At 44.5% G+C, this 9,013-nt stretch overlaps 1 long non-coding RNA gene across 1 annotated transcript in view; it reads right to left on the reverse strand.

The window, feature by feature from the left end:
* Positions 1–7,935, reverse strand: part of LOC124553996 — a 40,584-nt gene extending 32,649 nt beyond the window's left edge. The window contains exon 1 of the long non-coding RNA XR_006968194.1: positions 5,344–7,935. This is a non-coding gene — a long non-coding RNA (uncharacterized LOC124553996). The remainder of the gene's footprint in view (positions 1–5,343) is intronic.
* Positions 7,936–9,013: the final 1,078 nt, after the last annotated feature.

Raw genomic sequence — 9,013 nt, forward strand, 5'->3', positions numbered from 1 at the left:
GGCAAGGGGGCAGGAGGAGTCTTACTGCTTATCGAGCTGGCTGGAAGTCTCGAAACTGATGGAGCTAGCACAGTTGTTGTAGCAGCTGCATTAGAAGATTTCATTCTCACAGGATGGAATCTGTCATATTTCCGTTTGGCCTCAGTATAGGTCAGCCGGTCCAGGGTCTTATATTCCATGATTCTGCGCTCTTTCTGAAAGACTTTGCAGTCAGGCGAGCAAGGTGAATGGTGCTCCCCGCAGTTGACGCAGATGGGAGGCGGGGCACATGGAGTATCGGGATGAGATGGGCGTCCGCAATCGCGACATGTGAGGCTGGAAGTGCAGCGGGAAGACATATGGCCGAACTTCCAGCACTTGAAGCACCGCATCGGGGGAGGGATATAGGGCTTGACGTCACATCGGTAGACCATCACCTTGACCTTTTCCGGTAACGTATCACCCTCGAAGGCCAAGATGAAGGCACCGGTAGCAACCTGATTGTCCCTCAGACCCCGATGAACGCACCGGATGAAATGAACACCTCTACGTTCTAAGTTGGTGCGCAGCTCGTCATCAGACTGCAAAAGGAGATCCCTATGGAAAATAACACCCTGGACCATATTTAAACTCTTATGTGGTGTAATAGTAACGTTAACATCCCCCAACTTGTCACAAGCAAGTAACCTGCGGGACTGGGCGGAGGATGCCGTTTGTATCAGTACTGACCCAGAGCGCATTTTAGACAAGCCCTCCACCTCCCCAAACTTGTCCTCTAAATGCTCGACGAAGAACTGAGGCTTTGTGGAGAGAAAAGACTCCCCATCAGCTCTCGTGCAAACTAAGAATCGGGGCGAATAACAGTTACCTCCATCCCGAGACTTACGCTCTTCCCACGGCGTGGCCAGGGAGGGGAACGTTTCCGGATCGTACTTCTGAGCATTAAATTGAGCCCGAGAACGCTTAGAGACTGCTGGCGGCTGGCCGCCAGCGAGAGATGATGTACCACGCTTCATTGCGGGTCATCCGCCCTGATGCCACCTACTCCGACCAAGGGCCCTCCCCACGGGCGCCACCCAGCCACAGCAAGGCCACCTGGCAGGATGGCCGTTGCTGGGAGTCCCGATGCCCCAGGGAGATGGGCATCTACTCCTTGGCATACGTGGGGAGTTAATGGCGCAGGCATCAGTAGAGCGATCCCTGTGTTGTCAGGGGGCTACAACCAAGAGGGTACATAGCGGCCCCACCACAACGGACTGGCTCCCATGCTGGATCTTAGGTGCAAAAATGTCCAAGGTCGTCGTCGCAGTTAAAAGAAACACTGCAGAGTGCAGCGTGGTACTCGCACACAGGGACGTATCCTCGCCCAAGAGATCGAAAACGAGCGGGACACCATTGCAACGACGAGAAATCCGGCTAAAGGTCTAATTGCACGACAGAAACAGTGCACCACGTAAGGCACCCTTCCCCAATTGGCTCGCTCTTCGGATAAATTTAGAAAGATGGAGGTCAAACCCGAGAAGGGACCATCACATAAGGCCGAAACGTTGGAGACTCCTTTTAGTCGCCTCTTACGACAGGCAGGAATACCGCGGGCCTAGTCTAACCCCCAAACCCGCAGGGGGCAGCTGGGGGGAGGAAGATGGCGTCCAGAACCTCCTGATAAATTAATGGTGGGGGAGGGAGCAAATACCGCAATAATCACTTTTCTTTCCTTTCAGTTGAGCTATATACCAGCCATAAGCAGTAGTCTAACCATAGTTTTTAAACACTGATAATTTATACGGAATAATACGAATGTAATTAACGAACCTTGAAATAGTAAGTACTTTAAAATTTGCAATTTATAAAATTAAATAAAATTCAATTTCAATGTCAGATTAAAAATGCAGAATTCCTTAAGATTTTACAAAATTCATGAAATTCCCTGAACTTTAGCCATGTTTCTAGGTAAAATGTAATCCCTTGAGAATCCCAGGTTTTCCAGAATAATCACTACCCCGACATTCACAAAAGCTACTTTAAATATACAGTAGCACTTCATGCCATTGTCACAAACGTTAATACAGTAAAATCCTAGCACCCAGTGTCTCGTCATTATAAAACAATATAGTAGCTTCGAATGACGTATTACAATTACAAATAAAATCTTTGAGTGTTCCTTATTCTCAAGCTGTATACATATCATATTCTAGCAATTATGTTAGTTAAACCTCAACTGTGCGTGATTTGTTGAGCAGCAGCAAGGACAGAGTGTCATAAATTACACATAATGTAGTAAGTTTGTGTGCTGCAGATTAACCAAGTGTTTCATCACCTAAATTTATGTGAATTGTATGCCCAAAGAAGTGCTAATCTGATAAGCCCTTCCAAGTTTTTTTCAATAGTGTGTTTTGACTTCAGATAGGTTTCATCACAGAAGTGTGTTACTGATCTTAAAGAGTATTCAATTGAATATAATAGAGGGAAACATTCCACGTGGGAAAAATATATCTAAAAACAAAGATGATGTGACTTACCACACGAAAGCGCTGGCAGGTCGATAGACACACAAAAAAACACAATCATACACACAAAATTCTAGCTTTCGCAACCAACGGTTGCTTCATCAGGAAAGAGGGAAGGAGAGGGAAAGTCGAAAGGATATCCAACCACACATACAAGGGTGTGTGTGCGAGTGTATACCTGTCCTTTTTTCCCCCTAAGGTAAGTCTTTCCACTCCCGGGATTGGAATGACTCCTTACCCTCTCCCTTAAAACCCACATCCTTTCGTCTTTCCCTCTCCTTCCCTCCTTCCTGATGAAGCAACCGTTGGTTGTGAAAGCTAGAATTTTGTGTGTATGATTGTGTTTGTTTGTGTGTCTATCGACCTGCCAGCGCTTTTGTATGGTAAGTCACATCATCTTTGTTTTTAGATATATAGAGTATTTAATTGGATAGATAAAAAATCTACTCACCAAACAGAGGCAGAACACACACACATAAAAGACGGTTGTAATTGGCAAGCTTTTGGAGCCAGTGAAGGAAAAGGGGTAGAATCCGTGAATATCACACAGAGTCTTTCCTTCTCATGCCGTACAGTTAGTCCTCCCTGACCCTGGGTAGCTTTCCCAAAATCTACCCCTTTTTCTAGACCTCTCCAGTCCTTTTCCTTCACCCCTCTTCCTTCGCCTTCAATCCTTCTTCTGTTGTGTCTCCTTCTTATCCCGTACGTTAAGTACCTGCCCCCCCCCCCCCTTCCCTCTCCTCCGCCCCATGGTTCCGGGTGACTTTCCCGAAATCTACCCTTTTTGCTAGACCTCTCCAGTCCTTTTCATTCACCCCCCTTCCTTCCCTTTCAACCCTTCTGCCTGAAGAAGGTGTCACTGGCTCCAAAAGCTTGTCAATTACAACCGCCTTATATATGCGTGTTCTGCCACCGCTTGATGAGTAGATTTTTTATCTCTCCAATTAAATGATCTTCAAGAGTTCTAAACAGCCTGCAACAGATATAAGTGGAAGCTGATTAAATATAGCTGACAGTTGTCACACGTGTGGCAGAATTTGCAGCTAGTGTGAAATGAAACACTAATTGTAATAAATGAACATACCTTTAATTTATTTTCTTCAATGTGTTGACACAGATGCAGTGATTGCTTTTGGAGAAGGCATATTCCCTTAACAAGTATTAAGTATACCACAGTAATGTTCTGACATACTGTACTCACAAGCTTTCACAGTTCTCATGCATAAATGTGACAATGTTTGACACTAAAGCTCAGAATCCTCATTGTAGAGTACTACTGTGCTCGCATTAAAATTATACTTCCCTTCTAAAGATATGCCAATCTCAAATCTTTTATAACAATAAAGTCTGTCTCATTTCCAATGTCAGGCACATATGCTTATTTATGTTTGTTTCAGGAGACCAATTAGCAACAACAGATGTAAATCAGCAACCAGAAGACAAAGGGTACCACCGTTTGCGACTGCCGAGCAGATGGGTTCACAGACCACATGCTAAGAAAGACTTAGGAGAGTTGCAGATGGTGCTGCTTCACAAAGCTGCACAAGGAGACTCGAGGAGTAAGGGAGAACTGAATTGGTTAAAGAAAAATTGAAAACCCCGCAGTCAGGATTAGAAAAGAAAAATTAAAATGAATATCAGAATAAAAGCATGAGGGCTATACGGAAAGTATGGAAATGGAAATGACAATGAGAATATGATGAAACTTTGCACAGATGTTTTGGGCAGTGTCTCTAATATACCAGTATATAGTGTCACGTTGCTCTTCCCAGTTACGAGTACACAGTGAGCATGTAAAAATGCATAGAAAATAGTGTCTCCCACCAAATATGAGTGCTTGCATACAGATTTCACCTGATTTCATGCAACCCCACATAATGTAGCTGTCACACATTTTCTTCTTCACGACAGTTCTCGGCCGCACACTGCAGGGAAATGAGGACGCTCCTGCAGCGTTCTCGATGAGAAGTGTTTGTCGCCCACTACACATCCTGGACTCTGCTTCCTCTGATTTTCATCTCTGCTCAAATGACAGACATTCTGCCACAGACGACAAGCTGCAGTGCAGCGTAGAAAACTGTCAGAAAGCACAGGAGGCTGCCTTATGTGAGGAGGGTATTGGAAAGTCAGTACAAAACTGTGCCATATGTCCAAGTCAGAGTGGCAACTATGCAGGGAAGTAGCTGGAAGGTGCAGCTAACTGCTGCAAATAAACCAACTTTGGTTTTCGCTGTGGTTTCTATTTCACAACCGTTCCTTATTTTCCAAATAGCCCTCGTATATTAACCCGTATCTATTTATTTATTTTATTTTCATTTAACTACAATGGAGATGGAAGTAAGTAACAAAAGACACTCTTATGGCGTGTTGTAGATTGTCATATTCAACATGCCATCTTTCATCTACGATAGACATTGCGGTGGATGCCTGAAAAACTGGTTTGAGTGGAGACAGTACCTCGTTCATTTCAACTGTCACACTTTGCAATACAGAACGTACAAAGATGATCACCTCCGTCCTGTCAGCCTGCAGTCTTATATCATTGGATAGCACTGGGAATCCTCTCTTCCACATGCCATGTGACCTGTCAACAACATTTCTTGCTTTTATCTGTGACTGTCCTCGAGTTAATAATCGGCAGAACATGATTCGACACTACATAGCCCAAACTATACTGTGACACACAATTGCCCATTTCATCATATGAGGTAAGCTTTCTGGCTAGAATTAATAAAAAGTTTTTGCTGAACCAAAAACATTCAATATTTTCAAATTATAGGTGGTCACCATTTACAGACTAAAAGAAAAATAGTGTTTTCTTCTGCCACACTCTTCTGCATTGTCACTTTATTCTTACTTGTATGCAATCTATGGCACCACAGACTCCTGTGTTCCAGCAAAGTCCTCATATGTGTTCAGAAATTTAATGTATCCCAAGGTATACAATAATCCTGTCAGCAGTCCCCAATGGACAGAAGGCAATCACCAGAACTGAAATATGTAATTCTCAGTAATAGCTGGTTGATTGATGGAACATTCATTTCTGAAAGAAAGAAAACAATTGTATCGGACAAGCTGTGTGAGAATTGACACGTTAACTGCCGTGTGGCCGCCAGTGGCCACAGCAGGCACCTCTGCTGCGCCGCCAGGGGATGCACTGCAGTCGACATGTTAAACTCGTTTCGTAATAAATAATGTTGCTTATAGGCTTCTCTGAAATTGAAAGACATTCTTTAAGTTCTAATGTCACATAGACTAATATTCATTCACATGTTGTGCTTTGTAAATCCATTGTGAGAAGCATTACAGGTAGTGCAGTAAGTCAAATTATTAGTGGGCAGTAACAGCTGCAGTAAGCTACTTCTGTAAAGGATACTAACAACAAATTATGACTGGTGATAACCTACCCACAATCACAGAAATTACTTTACAAATGTCTGCTTGCATCAGGAGAATAAAGGAATTAATTTGGGTAAAAAAAGGCACTGCTTTTCCACTACCACCCAGCTGCGTTCAAACACTGTTGTAACTTTAGATGGACTACTATTGGCTCACTATATAGCCCTACTGGAAAAGTCTAGAAATGTCAGGTGCAAACAGACATTCAAAATTTACATCTTCAAGTGCATATATGGACATAAATTGCAGGAATGGTTGATGAGACACTTTTTAACTTTGGTTTTAAAAATCTGGAAATTTTGATTTCCTGTCTGCCATTATCAGATGTTGTATACTTTTGCATCAAAATATAAAACACCATTCAGAAACCAAGACAGGGAAAGTTTTTTTACTCCAAGTGTTGTGGCTGTAAATTGCACAGTTCACTTCAAGTTCACTCGTTTTACTAACCACGAATGACTTTTCAGTTGAGAAATATTAACAGTCACACACAAACAAATAATGAGCGCAAAATTTCTAAGGGTCTAATTTGATAATAAGTCAAAAAGTAATGATTGTGTAAACCAACTAGTCTGGATGGTCTGTACAGCATGCTTTGCATTTTTAAGTATCTCTCACTGTGTTGACCTGAAGATTAGGGGTTTTGTCTAATTTTGTGTCAACCTCATTTTCTTATAGGATTAACTAGTGAGCACTGCAGCTACAGTGAGTAACAAATATTACTGCGGTGTCGTGACAGCTCACGTGTCGGTGACAATGCAGGATTTCTGGTCAGGCTGCAGGCGCGTGGACACAGATGGACAGCTATCGAAAAGTCGTAGAAGCTGTGAGAGAGTGACAGCTAATTTATTCATTACACGTCGTACAGCAGTGAAAACATCACCTCACAGAGGTCGGTACCCGGCGGAGCAGACCGGCTCCGGACAGAGGTGCGTGCTTAACTCGGCGAGTGACAGTAGCAAGCGCCGGCAGGATCGAGTCACCAGCCGCACGGGCAGCGACCGAAGAAACGATGACGGCACCTCGGCGAGTGTAGAGCGACGCCGGTCTGGGCAGGTGGCAGGCACACAGTGATGCTGGCCTCTCTTCTAAGGTGGTCACTCCGGTCATCACAGGTGTGTGACCAGTTAACAGCCTCAAATGGGCCTAGTGCAGGGAGCAGCCGAGTGCACAGACGAACCGTGGACTCCGGCGTAGGATATGGCACCAACGTCAGTCGGCCGGCAGACAGTCTCCACCTGGAAGGCACTTATTCGATTCCCAGCAGCATCGGGACTAGGGCAGCACCGAGACTGAGCACACGCCCACAGTTAGCGGAAGTGACCTCTAGTAGCAGTGGGCCAGACAACTCCTTTCAGGTCGACAACTACCGTGGTGTGTCTCTGAGCTGGCTGCAGACGATTACAGACGCCGCACGAGTGGGGCGAGCAGTATTTACGGTTGCTGGACTCGGCCCCGACGTGACGGGACACTGTTTCTGATTTCGCAGACTCGAGAAGTGGTGCGCGCTGGACTCCGACACGGCGCAATCTGGGTCACCACTGCGAAAGGCTGGCCTTCGTACTGTGCCATGTCAGCAGTGTTACACTGGCAGAAATAGGAACGGGGGTCGGACTTGCGGTAACCAGCCTCACTCTAGAGCCGGGACGGAGACTTCCCTCATGTCGGCATGGCCTCCCTAGAGCCTCTCACGTCAAACTGCAGCAGCAGCTTTGCCGCAGGTTACAGGTGCTGATTTGAACAGCCGTTGTGGAACAATATATTCAGGAAAATTGAGCACTGAATAAGCCTTAAAAGTAAATGGGAAAATATTGCAAGCACCAGCTTCAGAAAAATGGTACTTCACACAAGTGCGATATACGAGAGCTGTTCAATAAAGAATGATCGTAATTTTCTCACGGTCATAATTACTCGTGCTAAAATTTTATCTATGATATTCTGTTAGCTTAATGTGCAACAAACACGCCATAGTAGTTTCACTGTTGGGACTCCCGGCTGCCGCCTGTGAGAGGCAGGCGAGGTCAGACAAGTCCAGTATCGCCTACTGCTGCTATGGAGGTAACTCGTGAGGAACAATATGTGGCTTTGAAATTCTGCTTTCGTCTTAACAAATCTTCAGCTGAGGCCTATACAATGTTACAGGAGGCCTACAGAGAGTCTGTTCTTCCCTAAAGCACGGCTTGAAGGCCGTTTAAAATGTTTGAAGAGGGGAGACAATCAATTTGAAAGGAAGGTGGCCCTGGTGCTCCAGTTACTGCTCTTACGGAAGAAAACATCGACACGGCTGCTGTCACTGTGAGAGAGGATCGACAAATTATCTTAAGTTCACGTTCTGAAATACTGAAAATTTCATTGGGTGCCAACCATACACTGGTGACAGAAAAATTACACACAACATGAGTTTGTGCACGACGGTTTCCGAGACTGTCGATTCCCGAACAAAAGGACATTCACTTGCAGGTCTGTGTGCAGTTAAAGTTGATGTTAGAGGAAGATCCGGATTTTCTTTAAAATGTAACCACTGCTGATGAAACTTGATTACATCATTTTGATCCTCAGAACAAACAGCAAAGCTCAGCGTGGAAATTTCCTTCATCACCAACCCCATAAAAGCAAAACTGGTTGCTTCTGCTGGGAAAGTTATGGTCATCTCATTCCTTGATATTCATGGAATGGTTTATCAGCATGTTGTATCTGCACACACATCAGAAACTGGACAATATTACACAAATGTCCTGAAAACACTGCAAGTCCATATCAGGTGGAAAAGATCACATTTCCGTGAAGCAGGCTGGATGCTGCACCACAATAATGCACAGCAACATATTGCCAATGTTGTTGCTAAATATCTTGCAAAAATCAATGTGAAGTACATCGCTCACCCTCCCTATAGTTCACATTTACCCCATGCGATGTTTTTCTATTCCCTAACATGAAGAAACGCCTTCGTGGGAGGCATTATCCATCAGAAGCAGTGGTGAGGGCTGCGGAGGCAATTTTGAAGGACCTCTCAAAAAATGGTGTCCAGTATGTATTTGAAGACGTAGAAATGCTGGACAAGTGCATCACATTCATGGGAGACTATTTTGAGAAGTACTTTCAAAATTATGATAAGTAAAGGTATGTTG

This window comes from Schistocerca americana, chromosome 11, assembly GCF_021461395.2.
Source record: "Schistocerca americana isolate TAMUIC-IGC-003095 chromosome 11, iqSchAmer2.1, whole genome shotgun sequence".
NCBI lineage: Eukaryota > Metazoa > Arthropoda > Insecta > Orthoptera > Acrididae > Schistocerca > Schistocerca americana.